The 20,254-nt window shown below is 45.3% G+C and overlaps 1 protein-coding gene and 1 pseudogene across 3 annotated transcripts in view; both read right to left on the bottom strand.

The window, feature by feature from the left end:
* Positions 1 to 5,357, bottom strand: part of ACO1 (aconitase 1) — a 37,654-nt gene extending 32,297 nt beyond the window's left edge. The window contains exons 1-2 of one of the 3 annotated variants that reach the window (XM_087741266.1): positions 5,208 to 5,244; positions 290 to 388 (exon numbers count right to left, since the gene is read on the bottom strand). The gene's annotated coding sequence lies outside the window, so the exon portion shown is untranslated. Of the gene's footprint in view, positions 1 to 289; positions 389 to 4,718; positions 4,819 to 5,207 lie in introns of those variants that run through there. The other 2 variants (XM_087741265.1, XM_087741267.1) reach the window with 2 other exon arrangements.
* A 12,844-nt stretch (positions 5,358 to 18,201) lies between these two features.
* Positions 18,202 to 19,782, bottom strand: LOC148050435 (uncharacterized; annotated as a pseudogene).
* Positions 19,783 to 20,254: the final 472 nt, after the last annotated feature.

The following is a 20,254-nucleotide window of genomic DNA, read 5'->3' as shown; positions in this document are numbered from 1 at the left end:
GACAAGCATCTCTAAATAGCAAAAGCAAGTAACTAAAAAAAATATAAGGGTAGCTGCAGCAGAGCAGCAGGCTACTGAGTTCTAAATCCATCAAGACAATATTGAGCATGCATTTTCTGACATTACTAAGAATTATATATAGCTGAACAGCACTTCTTAAACTGAGGGCTATTGCTCAGTTCTCCAGCAGAAAATGAGTCTCTGCAACTTACATAGCTCTTCTCATCATTTTACATTCTACTCAGCAATGGGCCTTAATTAAAAAAGTTGAGGACTACTTCCAGTTTACCTAAGTTATAGATCACTTCGCCATGAACAAAGATCTCTTAGCAGGTCCAGCATGTAGGAACTTCAGTCCTATTGGAATTGCAGCATGCTCTGTGTATACCTAGCAAGGTAGGAAAATATCCATGTTAAGCATGTTGCCAGAAGTCTGCATTTTTGATACGGAAAGACAACCTCTCCAATATTAGTCAGGTGTCTGCAATAATAAAACTTTGGTAAGTAAATCCCTCCATAATTCAAGTCAGTTTAGAAAAAAACCGAATACAGATATTTGTGTGGTAGAAAAAAAATTTAGTTCAAATATTCAAGTTGCCTAAGAAAAATGTTTTTGTTACCCTGGGAAAAAAACACCACCACCACAACAACAAAAAAACCTGGCAAAAAAACAACCAAAAACAAAAAAAAACCCACAAATGCCCCCAGCATTTGGATAGCGTTCAACACTGCCATTAGAACAAGCAGAGTCTTGTTTTATAATGTATCTCGCTATAATTACTTTTGGATGCACACAGAACAGATGAGTACAACTACTGTTGCAATAAATACAGGTTTCTTGTTTTGATTAATAGAAGCTCTTACTACTTAACACTTACTCTACCTGTGACAGATAAGGCCACTATATAAAAAATATACAGTGCTGCATTGCTGTAACCAGTCAGTGACAAGATTTCAGTGCTAACACGAGATTTAAGAAAGAATCTTTGTGTTGCTCTGTTGCACAGAGAAGTCCATCTTTACGTATAGATCTTTAAAGACAACTCCACTACCAATTTGATGACTCAGCAACTGTTCTGCTGGTATAAACTACACCATTATTGCACATGGGAAGAAAATGCAGTAACACATGAAGGAGATTTTTTTAAACACTCTCTAAGCAAAGTTTCAGGGAGCTCCTTTCAACTTCAGCGCTGAAGAGGAACTCTGCACTGGAACACAAACAGGACTCCAGACTGCAGACTTTACTGCTTTATCCTGATGCCTCAAACTTTGACTGCAATGCTAAAATATTTATTTATTCAGAGCCATAATGGGCTACACTTTCAGTGCACTGGGCAGGTTACTAAGTACATATTCCTATAACCGGTATGTTTCACAGGCTGTCATAAGCATTCTGATGATTTCACTTTGTTAGCAGCATTGTATTGCACATATAGGAACCGAAGGTTTAGTTCAGAGATCAAGCTTGTGAAATCAAACCTTTAGCTCTTAAAGTAACTCCAGCTCCAAGTGAAGTTTAGATGCGTGCCCAGTTCCAAGATGTGGATATTAAACTCCCTCAAGTCATCCCTCTGGAAAGCCAAATGCTACCTCCTCCCTCACTTCAACAGTTAGTTCACTTACTGCTTAAGGCACAGTCAAAACACTTCTCTCGTATACATCTCGCCAGCTTTTGGTGACCCAGGCAAGCACACGTATCTAGTATGCTCAGACAGCCTCTGGAACGCAACGTAGCCTTACAGTTCACAAAATCCGGATCCTAATAAAGCAGGTATAAGTGTTAAGGGAATGCTGTGTCAGCAGAGTGTCCTAGTTAAAAAGTAGAGACTAATTTTCTTTTTGCTGCAGCAAAATGAGCAGTATTCTGCCTGAGCATACAGGGAAGCTTATTCAGACGCTACAGAACACTGAAAAACAAAGCCTTGATTTTTTTTTTTTCCCCCTGAAAGAGCAACTCTGAACTTTAACCTACTTCCTATCTCTGTACAAACTTGCTGCTCATTTCCCCTATGTTAGCAGTCTTAGGCTGTTCCTTAACAAATATGCAGCATGGACCAGTTTTAACAAAGAACCAGCTTTCAGCGTTAGTAAAAAAAATATAATCCAGTATAACACACAGAAACACTTTCCCACTGATAAGTTAACACAGAAGCGCTGCAAGAAGTCTGGAATACAGAGAGCGCTCTTAAGTGTGTACAAAGGTTTGGTCTGAAATTTGGTTTCAATTTCAGCAGGCAGGATTAAAAGACATCTCACTATTGGTCTGTTTATTTCAAAAGGCTCATGTGAAGTGGGGAAGGAACACTGCAGTGGTGCATGGGAAGGGGAAACAAAATGGGATTACTGTGAATCAGCCTTCTACTCATGCCATTACGGTTGTACCAGCTCTGTAAACTGCTGTCTCTGCACCGCTAAAACTCCTTTTGTGCAACTTGCCATCTGAACTCTTTCAGAGCTATCCAAGATATGTAGGTGGAAGGAGTCCTTTCAGGAGGAAGAACTGACGAGAGGATTACTACTGTTGTGAAATAAATCTGGCATGGTGGGGAACAAGTCCTAACTTTTCGTGCCATTTCAAGACAAATCCTGAATTTGTGCTCTGGAAATAATGAAAGTTAATTTTCTCACAACAAAAATTGCTGCCTACAATGTCAGCAGCTATTCAACTCTTCATGTAGATGAATCCAACTTGCAAACCCCCATGGCTTCAGTCTGTAAGCAGAACAAGTGTGTATCTGGTAAGATTTCACCAATTCCAACCAGCTGTTACAAGAATTTACTAGCCAAGCTCCCTGGGGAGGCAAATTAAATTTCCACAAAACGTTTTTAATTCAACTGGCTTTTTCAGAACAGTTTTCCACAAAAAGGCTACGGGGGGAAAAAAAAAAACAAAAACAAAAAAAACAAACAACCAAAAAAAAACCAACCAAAAAACCCCAACCAAAACTAAACACCCTCTTTCAAAAGCTTCTGGAGCCCCAACCCTAGAACTGTGGGATGTCCCAGTTCCTGCGAGGAAGTGCCAAATACCTAGAGGAAATCTTCTGAACTAACCACTCCCTAAGGCAGCACTGAGGGCAAGAACCCTGAAAAATTCTTACCTCCTATTCACACAAACAGAGCAGACTCCTGGAAATTAAGACTCCTCTCTACCTTCTCTCTGTTTCAAAAGAAGGAAAGGGACGACTCTTCAATTCATATCCTTCCAGTGATCTTAAGTGGATCATTACTCCAAGCAGGGAGAAAATTTCCAGCTATTACATGGTGAAATTCTGCAGTGAGAGTCTATGTTGGAAAACACTAGCAAAAGAGATTTGCTGCTATTCTTACTATTTAAATATTAATAACGTTTCTTCCGTGGTTTTCTGCAATTATTGTTTCAGCTCTTCCACCATTACTATAAAAACTTCACTGAATAATATCAAAGTGGGAGCGTATTATCCTCTGGCTAAAGGGAACCAGAGAGAAAGAAAGGTGCCAAATTACAAATCTGAGATGACAAAAAAATGCAGTTTGAAAGCCCTACAGTCTTCAATCCAGCAGCAGTCTGCATGATATACTCTGCAAAGCACGGTGAAGTAAGCCGACGCCTTCATACACCGAAAACCTCTCCAGGAATTCCCTCTATCTTACAAAGTCCAGGATGAGTAAAGTATTGACAGTTTTCTGAACAACTCCTCACACGCACCACAGATCCTGGAGGGCACAAGAGTCAGCTGCACTTCCTACTCTATGCACACTAAATTCCTCTTACTGTCTTTGAAGAAGTAACAATCCCCAGAAGTTTATTAGGACATTCTGATGGAGCACAATTGCTTTTAAGCAAAGCAATACTAAATAAACATTCCAGCGTTAATATTTCTCTAGGGTGGTCTTCCTTTACTTCAGTATTGTGGATTGATAATGAGCCAGTCTGAACAATAGCAACAGCACTGAGTGCTCAAAGACATTAATTCAATTCCACTTGTTTGGAGAGAGAATCCTCTGTTTTAGACCAAGTTTCCTGCTGATACTAATGAACACTGAAGTCCAGACCTCTCCGTCTTTCCCCCCCCACACACACCTACACTAGCTTTAGAGGTGGAAACCAAGTATCAAAGTACAACCTCCAGTTAAAAAATAAGAGGGAACTGTGGTAGTGTTATGAAACATGGCAATGCACTGAACAGATAGATACACGGGGACTAATCTAAAGATACACCTAATCCAGATTCTGGTATCGGGCATCTCCACAGCCACAGTCCTCAGCCAGGTTAGACTACAAGGCAAACACCTGCCTCTGCTACAGCCCCCGTGACTGTTATTGCTACAGAGCACCTGCATCTGCTGTCTGTGCCACGAATGCAAAACAAATTTATTTTGTCACCCAAAACAAAAAACCAAAACTATTAAAACCTATCACTGTACCTTAATATAGGCTTCACCTTATAATGCTTTTCTTCCACCCCTTCTCTGTCTTACCTACTTACTCTGCAGTTTTATTGTGCTTTTTGCAACACAGCAGGGTTGCCGTGTGCCTGCTACCTACACTATGCGCACTATGCTCTACTATTTCGATCCTACTGAAATACCAATAGACAAAGCTGTTCCTGCAGGAAAACTAACGAAAAAGCTTTGCCTGGACGAGGACAGGGCAGCACAACTTCCATTCCCGCTCTTCTCCTCTAGCAAGACCTGTTCTCCTCTCCCAGCTCTGCAAGAACTGACTCCCGTACCCGGTGCGAGCAGGTTCCAAGCCGGGGCTCGGACAGACCGCGTTTCAGAGCCGGGGCCCGGCCGGCCGGGCCGCTCCGCTCCGCTCCCCGCCGCCGGCTGCTGCTGCTGCTGCTCGGGGACGGTGCCACCAAGCCGCCCGCAGGGCTGCTCTGCCAGAGCCGCCTTACCCCCGCAGCACCCAGCCACTCCAACGCTCCCTTCCAGCCTCCACCCCAGGAGCCGCGGCCGGCGGGCCCCGCCGCCGGGCCGGCCTGGCCTGGCCTGGCCTGGCCGCCGATCCCCGCCCTCCGCCCGGGCCCGCACCCGCCTCAGCTCTCCCCCGAGCGGCGCCCCGCAACCCCCGCCACCTTCCCCCGCGGCCGACGGGGCCCAGCGCCGCCCGGGAAAGGGTGCGCCACGGCGGGGGAAGCGGCTTCAAGGCCCCCGAGCCGCCGCCAGCGGGAGGGGGGGAAGCAGGGCGGCCGCGCTCCGCCGGGGCCCGCACTCACCGGGGAGCGAGGAGGAACAGACCGCCGCCGCTGGCCGTCGGGGGCCGCCGGGCGCAGGCAGGGAGGGGGTGGGCTGGCTCCGCCCCGCCGCCCTGAAGGCCGGCCGCCATGGCCGGCCGCCCGAGCGGGGAGGCGGGAAGCGAGGGAGGGCAGCCAGCCAGCCAGCCAGCCGGCCGGGCAAGGAGGGCAGGCGGGCAGCCGGCCGGCCGGCGGGGGCGCGGAGCGGGCGGGCTTCCCCTTCCTGCCCGCAGGCCTGGCCCCGGCTCGCCCCTCAGGGAGCCGCTGCCTTTCTGGGGCAGCGCCTCTCCCCGGGGGGGACGAGGCGAGGGAGCGCCGCGCTGCGTGGAGCGGTGGCCCCCGGCGCGGGCAGGGTGGCGGCACCGGGGCCGGATCAGGTCAGGCCGCTGCTGCGGGCCGAGCCACGGCAGGGACGGGCACTGCCAAATGCGGGGCGCGGGCCGTGGTGTCCTTCGCAGATGGCGTGAGTCCCCTGCACGCTCCCTGCCCGAGCGCTTGCTCGGGCTTCGAGGGGGTCCGAGAGTCCCGTCACTGCGGCCGGGACCTGGAAGGGGTCTCCCTCGGGATGCGGCCTGACACGCGGGACTGCTTCCTTGTGGCAGCGCCACAGGAGAGGGACCTCAGGTTGCTTCTTGGGGCCTGGGGGAGAGCTCGCTGGCCCAGCTGTTGGTCTGCCAGTTGGCAAAAACGGCCTGTTACTTATAAACTGGTCACGATCAATATCGTGACGCCAATATTGAAGAAGAATGTCAGAGTGCAGGGCGTCCTGGAGGACCTAATTAACATCACCCCCACAGCCAAGTGTTTTTCAGTGTCCAGGATGCCCACAATAGAACAGCATATGGTTTGGGCCTGAATAAAGTAAATTAAAAAGCATCTAATTCTAGGAAAATCATTAGATAGATAGGAAAGGGAGAGTTAAACATACATGGGAGTTGTGTGGAAAGAGAGTAGATGTCTCTTACAAGTCTGGAGAAGGTCTCGGAGGCCTGGAGAGCGGCTAGGAAACTTGCTACCCACTGAGAGTCAGAGCTGGAGGAAGAGAAGACCAGTAATGTTTTGTTTTTTCCCTGAAGAAAGCACAGGCTAAGAGCAAACAGGGCTACTTGCTGGCTTTGCTGCAGAGGAGCAGGTCTCAGATGAGCAAGCTGGTGCGAAGAGTGTAAATGAAAGTGCTTTACTGTGCTCGGGAGGAAGGATGAAACCTAGAAAATGCCCAAGATGGCTCTCCTGGTTGTTTGTGGACTGGATTCCTGCACACTGACCTGTGCTGGCAGATCTTCCTGCCTACGCACTGTCCGGCTGGAATTTGCAGACCAGGGAAAATCAGTGGTAGGATCTCAGGGTCTAGCAAACAAGATATGTTGTGTCGGTTTGTTTTTTTTTTAACTAAATACTGAAATCCTGGCTTTGGCACACCTGCTACTGATTTTACTGGTACAGCTAAGACTTCTAGGGCCCCTCTGTAGTTTAACCTACTGTTCTCTGACTTGATACCTCTAAATGTCCTGGCATCTACAAAATATAGTACTTTTGAGTTATCATTCAAAATCTTTTCCAGGTTGGCCTGTTTTCTGTTCAGCAGAAATATGTCATGGAATAATTCACATGCACTAAGTTCTCTTTCTAGAATTGCATGAGTTTTTAGAACATACGATTTGCTTTAACAGATGGTTAACTTGGACATGAAACTAGACATTAATTCATAATGTTCTTTTCAAACCTTTTGCCAGAGAGGTTCCCAAGACTGAGATTTTCAGAACAAAGTCATATTTGTAGTTTGGCAGTGGAAGGAGAAGGCCCACGTTTTCTTCAGGACACCACAATATAGTAGATGACTCTGGTGTTATAAGAAGTCAGAGAATTTCTAAAACCTCTTAGTGCTTTCCTTAGAGTTTTAAATGTGTCATTAATTAATAGAATTTTTTATTTTTGTATATGTTTAGTTAATAAAAGCATTTCAGTATGTTCCTCTTGGTGAGATAAAGTCCTGCAATAACTCTTGGGGTAACTTCCTTTTAAAAACAAGGGTTGTGATTTTGTTGTTGTTTCTAACAGAACAGACTTCCAAGGCCCATGTGCGCCACTGAGTTTTGAATCATGAATAAAATCCTTCATACGTAGATACCAAGGCAATTGCTGCAAAATCTGACTGACCTAAAATCTCTTGGGCAAAGAGCAAAGACTAGTGAAATAGGAGGTCAGCAACAGAAATGGGAAATCCATTTGCCAGCTCCGACCTCTCCCAGGGAGTATCTGCAAGGTTTGTATTTTCTGTTCTGTGTGGAGAGGAGGCCCCCAAGGCTGGGGGGGGCAGGAGGGAAGATGTCTTACCACAAGAAAGCGGGGCAGCACTGCTGCAGCGTCTGCTGGTTGTATGCAAGGACACAGAGGCCACGATGGGATTGGAAGATGGGCTGTTCGTTCAAGGGTTTATGGTAATGCTGTCTGAAGGTTATCACAGGCTGGCGCTTGCAGCATGAATATCTGAGACTGTCATTCTTCGCAGTGGGGCTAAGTTTACAATAATATGGTGTCGTGGTTTAACCCCAGCCAGCAACTAGGCACCACACAGCCGCTCACTCACTCCCCCCCGGTGGGATGGGGAGAGAATCAGAAGAGTAAAAGTGAGAAAACTCATGGGCTGAGATAAAGACAGTTTATTGGGTAAAGCAAAAGCCGCGCGCACAAGCAAAGCAAAGCAAGGAATTCATTCACTACTTCCCATCGGCAGGCAGGTGTTCAGCCATCCCCAGGAAAGCAGGGCTCCATCACGCGTAACGGTTACTTGGGAAGACAAACGCCATCACGCCCAATGTCCCCCCCTTCCTTCTTCTTCCCCCAGCTTATATACTGAGCATGACGTCATATGGTATGGAATAGCCCTTTGGCCAGTCTGGGTCAGCTGTCCTAGCTATGCTCCCTCCCAGCTTCTTGTGCACCTGGCAGAGCACAAGAAGCTGAAAAGTCCTTGACTAGTGTAAACTCTGCTCAGCAAGAACCAAAACATCAGTGCGTTATCAACATTATTCTCATCCTAAATCCAAAACACAGCGCTCTACCAGCTACTAAGAAGAAAACTAACTCTACCCCAGCTGAAACCAGGACATATGGCTTATTTAGCAGATGATTAAAAGTTTTTTGGGTTTGTCTCTCTCCCAAGACTGGTAGGAGATGAGTACTACATTGGATCTGTTGTTTGTAAGGAAGATGTTTACTGAAATGGGTTCTTGGTTTCAAGATCCAATTGCAAGGATGTCCAACAGTTTTCTTGGGCAATCCTGCATTGTGCTGAATCAGCGTTAAAGGAAATGACTTTCAGTTCTTGCACAAAAAGATGGAGGCAAATAGGAACAACAGTGCCTTTCATGTTGCAGTCATGAGTGTCCCAGCGCTTGTGACTTCCTGGTTTTTAGGGTTTTTCATTAAATTATTTCACAGCAGATGAGGAACTGTGTGTCAGTCCTTTGTCCTTTCTGTCTTACTGGGGCGATCCATTTACAAGAGGCTTGGTCTAACCTCAGATTCCTTCTAGAGTGTTTTTTGAGGTTATTCACCAAGCAGTGTACTAGAAGTTGAGGGAGTGGGTTATGTCTGTTCAATCCCTAGCTGACTTCACTGTCGCAACTATTTCACTCATTCTAATCCTATCAAGAAGTTACAAATACTTGGGATTCCCAAGGGGCAGCTTTCAGGTCATTACAGCCTACAAAGCCTCAACGTACAGCAGTTAGTAGACTTCTGTGTTGTGGTAATCCTCCATGAAGGCTCAGCTGGTCACTGAGGTTGCAGCAATCACAGGATTGCTGCAATCATCAGTCTCGAACTGGGCTAGGACTGGGATGGGGGGAGACAATAAACTAGAGCTGTCAGCCTAGGGGACGGAGAGCTGTTTGCCCTGCCAAAGAAGTGTCCCTCAGTAGCACTATCTGCATGTGTCCTCCTGCTTTTTCTGGCTATCGGCAGTATAATGAAATCCCCTGATGAGGTTTGCTCTGGAGTGCTGTGTCCCCACAAGCAGCACCTAAGGGGACATCACATAACATACTATGTTTTGCAGAGCATGATATGAATTAATATTTTCAAATGAATTCACCACTCAGTAAAAGTGTTTCACGCTAGGAAGCCATCGGTGAACGAGTCTGGGAGCTGGTGAGGTGGTAGCTTGCAGGTTATGGTCTACAGCTTGTCCTGAGTACAGGAAAATAAATTTGTTTGGCAGCTCACAAAGGAGTTCATCTGCAGATTTCATTGTCAGTCATATACCCCCAGCTGTTTTAAGCTGTTAGAACTGTCACTGTGCAACAGTAGTACACGTCTGAAAAGAGAGAATCTAGCACAGAAGACCAGACAGAAATACCAAAGTGAGTTCTGGTTATTTAAGTAAGTGATGGCCTGCTGCTTCTCTTCTTTAATGAGATGATTATGTATCCTCTGAAGAAAATTATGTGGTCAGCATATTTTAATAAATATATTATAATCGGCTTCTGGCCTTAGCACTGATTTACTTAAATGCCCTTCTTTAAATGAGTCTTCAATTCATATAATTGCCGTAACGCTTATTGAACTTCATAGTCTAGCTTCAGTACCAAAACGAAGATTCCCGTTCTGCCATCTACTGGTTAAATGGGGTTTAGCGGTGGCTTGGTGTCAATCACCACCAGTAAGAGGGCATTGACTTGCGAGTGCAGATCCCGATTTTGCTCCCGAGTCGAAATTCACCCAGGTGTACTGTCAAGGAACCATACAGTTCTCTTGCAGAGTAAAAGCACTTCTTCAGCTCCGCCACATGAACTGAAGAAAAGGGAGTTGAGAATGGGATTATGTACCCAAGATCAAAGCATAAATTGAGACTTGAGTCAAGTAAAACTGCTGTCACTTGACTGTCAGCACTGCGCCTTCACCACCAGACTACATAACGCTTTTGCAGAATTTTTTCAGAAGTGGATTATCTCCTATCATCTTATAGTCGCTGTACTGATGCATCAGAAAGACAAACTCTGTGCACCACAGAAGTGGGAGTTCTGTCTCTATTGAGAGTAATGATGTAACTTGCAGTAAATGCAGAAGTCTTTGCTGGCTACCAGTGTATTTCCCTGCATAGCTGGAATGGTGTAGAGACCTTTAACCTGGACTAGATTCTTGGGCATGCTCACCCTGAAACAACCCATGTTCAAAATATTCTTTAAACTGTTGGTGTATATGCAACATACAATACCCTTGCACACAGTTAGGCTGGATCCGTGCTGTTCATAGTTCGTATCATCGCAGTTGCAGTAATACTCCCTACGGAGCTCAGGACTGTGACAGAATATGTTATTCATCTGATACAGCTGAAAGGGGAGGAAGGTGGCGAGTAAACTAATGCAGCAAGTTGGGAGAAGCAGCAAACTCTGGAGCCCGGGCTGCTATACTATATGTCATGTGGCCAGTCTAAGCTACCTGTTTTCACTTTGCAGCTGTACCAGCCTGAAGAACTTGCACACAGTCACTAACCCCTACCTGAGAAGCATCCGTTTCCTACTACATGCTCGCTGCCGTGCATTTGGTGACTGGTAAATGTACAGCCTTGAGCATTCACTACAGCACTACCCGTCCGTTCCCTGTATGGACTAGTAATTGTTTGTACTTGCCCTGACATCCAGAATTTGCTTTACCCACTTCCACGGGGCCTATTCCAGTGAGTTCTCTCACTTCTAAGAAGTAAGTGGATGGTGAATTTCTTTTTTATAGCTCACAATTCAGGAGTTACTCCACTTAAATAGCAGGAACATTTCTTACAAGAATAGGAAGGAGAAACAATAACTCTGTCTTTGCTTTAATTTACGTTTTTCCTGCAATGTGGGAGCAACTTCACATTCAGAATTCTGGACTCGATAATGGTGTAATTGTGTGGATTTAGCTGAAGTGATGTGCTGTTTTCACAAGTGAGTAAAAGCATACAAACTTGAAAAATCCTCTGCCATTTACTCTTAAGATAACAGTCATTTTCAAGCATCAGTTACTCCCAAAGTCAGGGAGAAGAGAGAACCTTTGTCACTTATGTTTAGCACTGAAGCTGAAATCAGGGTGGTCTCCAGGTATTAATCTGGTCTCCTGTATTAACCCAGGTTGGTGGAGGTCTAGATGTTTCATTAAATGTGTCTTTCTGCAGCTCCAGATAGAGGAAAACAATTGCTGATTCTGCCCTTCTGAGTCCCATGAAGCATTTTGTGAGTTCAGATGTGGAGCCAGTTGTCATTGTTATGCTGACTTGAGTGTAACTGAGATAATTTTTGCAAACAGAGGTGGCGGCCACACCTCAAATTTCAAAATAATTTCTACTTTGCAGAGAAGCGTTAATATAAAATCTAAGTTTCTTGGATGCATTAACTATCACTGCTGCAGTCTTTTGAATCAACTGGGATGGAAGTTTTAAAGCGGTCACTGGTAGAAATAACGTAAAAGCAGTTTGACATAAAGTATGAAGGTACTACATAGAACACAAGGATGATGTCAGAACAGTTGTGGTCATTTGCAGCCAAATTAAGATAATTTTGAAGTCAATTGCAGTAAGGCTGTTTAGAAAATAAACATCATGTAATGATCCTCAAAATGAAGAGTGTGAGAACAAGTCACAAGGAATGGTGTGAGAATAAAGGCAGGTTAGAAAAAGAGGAAACTGGGCCAAAAAGAAAATGTGTTGAAATTCAAGACAGGCACTGTTAGTAAAATGAGTAGGAAACCATTCATAAGTAAATAATACTATTATCATAAAAATATGGGGTAACTTCTGGATAGATTCTGCAAGGGTTAATATACCGGCCATAAATGATGGAAAAGGCTCAGAGTAATTCATTCAGCAAATATTGAACTATTTTTGTGCTGGCTAAAAGCTCGAAGTCTGGAGTTTGATTTGATCAGATCCGTGCTGCTGTAGCTGCTCAGCGTTCAGTGGAGCTTACACCACCCAAGGCATAGTGTCACTTTTCACTTTTATAGACTGCTCAGACAACACTTTAGCCCTGCAGTGAGGGACTTCACATCCAAAATAATGTGCAAAACTCACTGTAAGCCTCTGGGAAGGGAACAGCCCCTGGGCTGTGAATCAGGAGTCACAGAGCTGTCTTTCCCCCTGCCTCCGCACACTAGCAGTGGTCAAACAGCACAAGACTTCGGTAAGCAGAAAAGAGAGTGTTCTTCTCCCTGTACCCCTGGTTGCTAATATCTGAGGGGGAAAAAACACCTGGACATACCTTATTACCTTAGCGAAGGCTCTGCATTAACATACGTTCTCTTGAGTCCCTGTGGATAATAATTGTACTTAAATGGAGCAGTTAAAGTCTTGCTCTAATAACAAATAGAAACTACTACGTTGCTAATAAAAGATACAAGAACAGCAGCGGGGAATATTTCACTTTACTTAGGTGTCATTCATCTATGTGCATATTTAATCCACCTGCTGACATTAATTTCAGTGCTTATTTAAGCCTTTTTTGCAAAATACCATTTTTACCCTTGGACAACTCATTCAGTCGTAGTAGAAGGTTGTACCAAACTTTTTCTTTTGGAACAGAGGAAAGCAGAGCCAGGTTCAGTGTAAAAGCTAAGAGCTGAGGCTCACTATCCTTTTCTGCTTTCTACTTAGATGGAGGTGGAGGAGGAGGAGGAGAAGGAAGCATCTGGAAATAAATCTCACTAATCTCTCTAAAGCACGGGGAGTGATAGAAAACCTGGGTTTCAATCTGAAATTCATCATTTTCCAGTCTTTCTCTCCTGTTATTACCCATTTCCATATTCATGTCAGAAGAACTTCTGATGTAAGTTCTAATAATTTCTCCAAAGTGTGAAAATGGGAACATTCTTCTGTCACTTTGAAATTAAGTATTTGGCACCTGTATCAAAAGTAAACACTTAATTATAGCAGTAAAGAACAGCTGGCGCATTATAGAAAGCAATAGAGAATGTGCTTCTTGAAAAGAGGTCCATATTTTATACTCCCTGTACATGCTTGTTTTGCTTAAGGAGCATTAACGATGCAAAGAAAAGCAACAGAAACTCCTTTGCTGCACCCTAATGCTAGGCTATGTTTGTCCATAAAATTTCACTTATCTTTATGCCTGAACATGACTCAATAACTGTTCTTAACTATTTTTCAATGAAAAGCTGGATACTGCCTATTTTTTTCCCAAAATGTATGTACTAGTACTTTGCTTTTTGATTTCTCAATTTTCCTGCACAAAGTTAACATTCGGAATAAAAACAGCAGTCACAATTCAAGAAACTTCCACTTAGTTTCTTCCAAGTCTTCCTGACCAGACCAGATCACTTGTGATGGATGTTTCTCTGACATATTTTCCTGCCTCTGAGGGCAGAGAATAATGCATCATGAAGCATCATGAAGCATATACCCTGACCCCTAGTGAGAGCACGGAGCTAAATCACATCTCACACCAGGCACATACTATTTCTGTTTAAAAAGTTGTCTTTTGCAAGTAGTCCAAATCTTTCCACACAACTTAGCCTTCATGAAGATCTACCTCAGTGGCCCCACGAGCCACCAGGACACCCACTGATCACAGCAGCTGAGGACAGCATAGTGAATAAGGCAGAGGTTGGCGTTTCTTTTTATCCTGTTTCTTAGCACAACATTTAGATGCCATGAGAGTGGGTAATCCTCTACTGCTGCTCTGTGTGCAAATAGTACCTCCGTTGTTGAGCTCTCTTTCAGTGAAGACTGCCTCATTCACCACAGACATTAATCAAAAGCTGTGGTTGTGCCAAGGGCAATCTACCCAACGGGACCTACTATAAAATGTTGATTTGAATGCCACCAGGCTCTCTGCTTCATTTCCACCAGTGAAATCCCATTCACCTTGTTTTTTTAATGCAGTATCTTAACTGACCACAACCACTGAAAATCTATTTACTAAACACTGATGACATATTTTGGTCATGTTCCCTATGCAAGCAGCTCCCAAACAGCCCGATTTAATTCTGTAGTGCTTTCAACATATACCAAGGCTAAGCCTCTTTTTAAATGTCCACCTCCTAAAAGGATTTAGTATTGGCCTGATGCAGCTCTTGTAATTTTGCCTTTTAGGAGATTTTGTAAATGGGATATTTGGAGGGTAATAACTCAAAGGGGCTATTCCACACTAGAGCCCCATCTGAATGATCTTGTTCCACACTAAAAATTACACTGGCAGTGCTTAGTTCAGTCCATTTGCAAAGAAAACTTACCTGGGCTACAGAACCCTAGTTCTGGAGTAAGCGTTCACATGAAAGCTAATGGGGGAGTATCTGCGGTGCCTCTGCTGTGCTTTAACACTACACCTTGTTATTTCACACTCTCTTTCCTCTGGCTACGCCCCCAGGCAAATGGTAAGCTGTCCTAAAATCCCACCCTGAAGTCCGCCTTCTCAACCTGAACATAATGCTAACACACTGGAAAGAAGTGTTGAAGGCTGTTTTTTCCATATGAAACTAATTTAGGATTAAACTGCCAAACCTCAGCAACTATTTGACGTGTCTTCAACCTTTGAAACTCTTGTTAATGAATAATTGTGATGATGCATTCAAGTATTTGTTGGTCAATTGAACCTGTTAAGCTTTCAGAAGTAAGCATAAATGACTTCGTATTCCACTGTTCTGAGTGGGCATCTGCGAGTAGAGGAGCCTTTCGGGAAGATGCAATATGCTGCTTTATTTAAAAAAAAAAAAAAGAAGAAGAAGAAGAAGAAGAAGAAGAGAGAGAGCTATTGTACTTGTTTAGTGAAGAACGGAGTGTAGCATGAGTCCTTTGGAATGTGATCATTAAAAAAAAGGTTTGGAAAAAACCAAGAGGACTTAACTTTCAAGAGAAACATTTTACTCTTGTGTGTGGGTTAAACCTCTCTGTAGGATACCCTTTATTTAGATTAAAATAACTAAGCATACAGAGCAACCTAACAGTTACTGATGTTAGTAGGGCCTGACTGCCAACAAATCCCAAGCCCCTGCAGTCACACTATCTGGGGATTGAAGTATTTTTGAGGTCGAGTCCAACTCTCAGAAATACTCAAGCTGAACTGATTCTCTCATCAGCTGAGCAGCGCTCTTGGAAGGGGAAGAGGCTGACATGAAGCCTGGGAGTCCACCACAGCCAGAGGTCTTGCCAGGAGCATCTTGGGCCAATGCAGTGGTTTGTAAGGGAATTCCTGGGCTGAAAGCCAACGGCTCTGTTTTGGTGGTCTCTGAGGGAAATCCAGGCTGGACTCCAGTGCTTAGACTTTCATGATGCCCAGTGATCTGTGGTGGGAAACTGCAGGCTCCATGGCTTTTCTGTCCCATAACCAGCCTTGTGCCGAATGACACCTGCAGGTGGGTCCCTGGGTTGGGGCTGTGCAGACGAGCTCTCGGCCTCTCTCCCAGGGACTGCTTCCAGGCCCGTCACGGCTTTGGTGCTGGAGGTGCTGGTGCCTGTCTCCATGCTGCGATGCCCAGGTGCAGGATCCCTGTTAACTTAGCTGTGGAATGCTTTTTGATGTTGAGTGCTCATTTCCTCTGGCCCCTGGGGAATTTAAGGACATTGGCTTCTGCAGGGGTAAGTGCCACTGCCACGTTGCCTTCCCTGCCTGACCCTCGGCGATGTCACATTATTGCCCAAGCCATTGGCTGCCCTGCACACCTTGAAAGTTTCTATTTTACATACATGACCGTCTGCTGGTCCTGTCCAGTTACGTCACAGAGCACACAAGCAGGTTTTTAATTGTTTTACTTGCAGCATGGATTGGAAAATCCACACTCTTCCCAAAATCTTGAACTGAGTTACACATTGTAAGGTTTTGTCTGCGTAACAAGGTGACAGAGCAGGTCAGCAGCCCTGCTGGGAGAAAGTGGGGAACTGCTTTAATACCGAAGCTGGATCTAACTTTGAGATTGCCCCTGCTCTGAGCTCCAAAGACCCCTCCTATCCTGCATTATTCAATGAAAGAAACACCTACAAAAATAGTTTTTGCAGCATTCACAGTATGTATCTTTCCATGAATCAACACTGGACTGCACTGAGCAGAGCCCATTTTAGTCACACTTAACTCTGTTACAGAGTAGAAGAAGGAAATGTAATGGTAACCAGGGGGAGCAAACAGGGACTTTGTACTTAACCAACCAGTTTTTTGTTGTTCACAGATAGAGACAGGCTTCTGCTCCTGCTTGTGTTTTCCTCATTATGGAGCACAGCAGCTCCAAGTCAGTGGTTTCCTGGTCAGGGGGTGTTTGCTCCTGTTCAGCTGGACCAGAGGAGAGCAGTGATCAGGCTGGCAAGGGGGGGCTGCCCTTTAGCACAGCAGTAGCATAGCAGGGGACACCGAGGGGGCACAGGTATACTGCTGGAGACTGCACAGGACAGCTGGAGGCAGCACGACAGCACGCCCCTTAGCACCAGCCCAAATGCTGCTCCAGAAGGAGGACGGGGATCCTTCCAGGTGTGGGGTTTCAGGGAGTGCCTGGTGCCTCTCCTCAGGGCCAAGGCTGGGGTGACACTGGCCTCACCCATGGGAGGTGGAGGTCTGCCTGAGATGCAGGGCTGCCTGGCGCAGAAGATATGGGAGAAGGCCAGCACACCACGTAGCATCTGGGAGGATGAGCAGGAGAGCAACAGGACCCTTCCAAGGAGGGTGCAGAGGCAAGAGCTGGAGCCCTGCGCTGCTGGGATGGGTGCACCCACTCTGACTGAGTGAACAGCACTTTGCTGCAAGCATCACCAACAAGCAGGCCTGACTGAAACCAGCCCTGCTGTGCAAACCTTGAGAACTGTGCTAGGCCATTATCTTCTCAGGAACCAAGGAGTCTAGGCCATGTCTTACCAGGAGCTAACAGTACCAGCCTGAGCTGCGACTAGAAAAAACTAAAACTGCTATGGCTGCACTCCTGCATGTACACCAAAGCAGGATTGACTACGAGTCAACCACTTTATGGTATAGATGTCTGTAGCCCCCTTGAGCCCATTGAGCTTCCTGTACGGCAGCAGGCTGCATAGCGGTGATCTCCCCTTCAGCAGGGACACCTCTCAAGGTTAGTCTTCGAGGCTGAGGGGCTCCTTACCCGGCATCTGGTATCTATAACGAGGTAAGCGACATGTTATATTAGGTCTAAAAGTATATTGTATGCTAGTGACATTTATATACACAGCTATAGCTTAATTATTAGAAGTGTAGTAAGCAGTAGAGTGTTTGACCACTGTCTAATCACCATTTAAATCATCATTTAAATCATTGTCAAATCATCATCAAACCACTGTTACCATTCAATTATTGCTTTATCACCATTTGATTACTATTAATTATCATTCAATCATCTATTAATTATCATTTGATCATCATTTGATCATCATTTAATCATCAATAAAACCCTTTTAGTTAGTGCATTAACAATGACTTCTCTTAATAATCCACCTGCGACAGCTGTGTAAGAGGTGGGACAGCTAAAGGCTATGCTTGACTTTGCAGCAGGCTGGGACTCCCAAGGTGGGAAGGTTGGGAGCTTGTGACTCCTGGCAGTAGGAGAATGGCGCCTTCTGCTCATGCAGATGTGAACTGAGGGCATGGAGGTGCAACACCCTGAGAACAGGTGAGGAGGAACAAGCTCAGTCAGGAAAGGCATCTGAGCCTGAAACACGTGTCCCCTCATGAGGACAGAGTGAGTGATGGTAGCTGGAGACTCTACTTTTGCTGACCAGACTTAGCATCTCAGGAGGTTTGCTGCTTGCTAGGGCCTTAGATCTGGGACGCTTTTGTCCAGCCCTTGGACCATCACCCCCTGTCATCCATGTGGACACCAGTGACACTGCCAAAGGAGCATCTCACACGTGACCACATCGTTCTGGAGTCTGGGATGAAGGGCCTGGGAGTGCAGGTGGTGTTTCCTTATATTCTTGCTGGTGAAGGAGTGGATGCATCCTGTGGGCCGACAGGTTCGATCAGACATAAAGAGAAATGAGGCTTTCTTAAATGGTGTTTTATGTACCGGGTTTCTGATACATCATTAGAGTGCAGAAACAGAAGCTGCAATGCGGTTTTAACAATTTCAGACTTGTGTTAAATGGAAAATTTTCTTCATATTGCCGGAGCTGGCCAGCCAATTCATCCACCATCTGTTCCTCTCCATCTTTCCATGTCATTACTGCCAATGAGTTTGCATGCGACGATGATGCACTCTGTACAAACTTCCACCACATGGGTCGTGTGCACCTGACTTCATCTGGATCTTTGGATAACTGCTCGTTGTTCAGATCACCATAAATCACCTCCAGCATGGCTAATTCCCTCAGGTACTGGATACCTCTCTCCATGGTGGTCCACTTGCCCCGGTGACATATAACATCTTCTTTGAAGGGACACCCTTCCTTTACACCTGACAGGAGTCGCCTCCAGAGGCTGAGGACTTTTGCCCCTTTTCCAATCACTTTGTCAATGCCCCCTTCCCTAGAAAGGGATCCCAGCTGCTTGGCTTCCCCACCTTCTAATTGCAGGCTACTGGCCCCATTATCCCAGCATCGGAGCAGCCAGGTGACGATGTGCTTGCCTGGATGACAACTGAAATCTTTTTGCATATCTCGCAGCTCACTCAGAGATGGAGATCGGGCGGTTACCATCTCATTTATGGGTTCTGCCTCTTCCTCCTCCTGTTCTCGTGATGGCCCTGGTTCACCTTCATCCCCTACTAAATGAGCTGATTTTCTTGTTTATTTCTTCTTGTGTATAGGGGCGACTGATACCAGCACGGGTTGGTTCTCTGGTTCAGCTGCAGTACCCGTTGCAGAGGTTGGAGTAGCCGCAGTGCCTGCTGCCAGGGCTGGTGTAGCTGCAGCGCCCATCGTGAGGGCTGGAGTAGCCACAGCGCCTGTCGTTTTGTCGTCGGATCCAGAGACCTTCTCTTCCCCTTGAGGGTTCTGGATAGCACTGAACAGGGATCAGTAGGCATGGGCCAGGCCTCAGCACGTTGCAGTGATTTGTGTCTCTCTGGAGTTGCCAGGGTGACAACATACTTATTCCAAATACTTTACTAGTTTTTCAGAATTCTGCACTTGTTCAGCGGTGAAGTTCCAAAACACTGGAGGTGCCCACTGTCCTACGTACTTGCCCATGCTATCCCACGTACTCTGCCACTCAAAACTATCCAGCCCTGGGGCAGATCTCTGGATGATATTCTTAAACTGCTTAATAACCTTAGACAAAACCAAAACAATATTCCCAAGAAGTAGCAATAGATGTATCTTAACTACCCAAGGATGTTCAAGATACTGAAAAGTTGTTGTAATGAAGGAGGAAACATCATAGAGGAAGGCAGTGAAGGTGCCATTCTGTATTTTCTCCATAAAAAACCTCTCAGAGGAAGAGGTATAATTGCTAATTGTCTCCATGAGGTGGTACCCGAAGTACAGTAATGGCTTCACTACAGAACCCAAATACCAGAAAAAGCTCAAGGCCAGTGTTTTAATAACAAATCTCCCAGGCAAAACATCATTAATCACTGCAGAGCACAGCAAACTGCAAAACCCAACACCAATCTTTAATATGCACAGCAAGAAAAAAAGCATGGTACAGATCAGATGGTAAACTAATATCGAGAACAGAAGAATCAATATTGTGACTGGCAACTGTTAACAGATACAAATTCCTAAATACACTCTGGTTAATCTGTTATTATCTCAAACCCTTCGTGCCTCACATTGGGTGCCAAATAGGACTGTCGTGGTTTAACCCCAGCCAGCAACTAAGCACCATGCAGCCACTCGCTCACTCCCCCCTCCCCGGTGGGATGGGGGAGAGAACTGGAAGGGTAAAAGTGAGAAAACTCGTGGGCTGAGATAAGAACAGTTTAACAATTGAAATAAAATAAAGTCAAATAGTAGTAGTAGTAGTAGTAATAATAATAGTAGTAGTAATAATAATAGTAATAATAATAATAATAGTAATAGTAATAGTAATAATAACAACAACAACAACAACAACAACAACAACAACAACAACAACAAAGCAAATGATGCACAATGCAATTGCTCACCACCC

Source organism: Nipponia nippon, unplaced genomic scaffold (genome assembly GCF_047370975.1).
Source record: "Nipponia nippon isolate SJK-2023a ecotype South Korea unplaced genomic scaffold, ASM4737097v1 scaffold_8, whole genome shotgun sequence".
In the NCBI taxonomy this organism is placed as follows: Eukaryota; Metazoa; Chordata; class Aves; order Pelecaniformes; family Threskiornithidae; genus Nipponia; species Nipponia nippon.
This window is presented reverse-complemented; position numbering and strand designations above follow the sequence as displayed.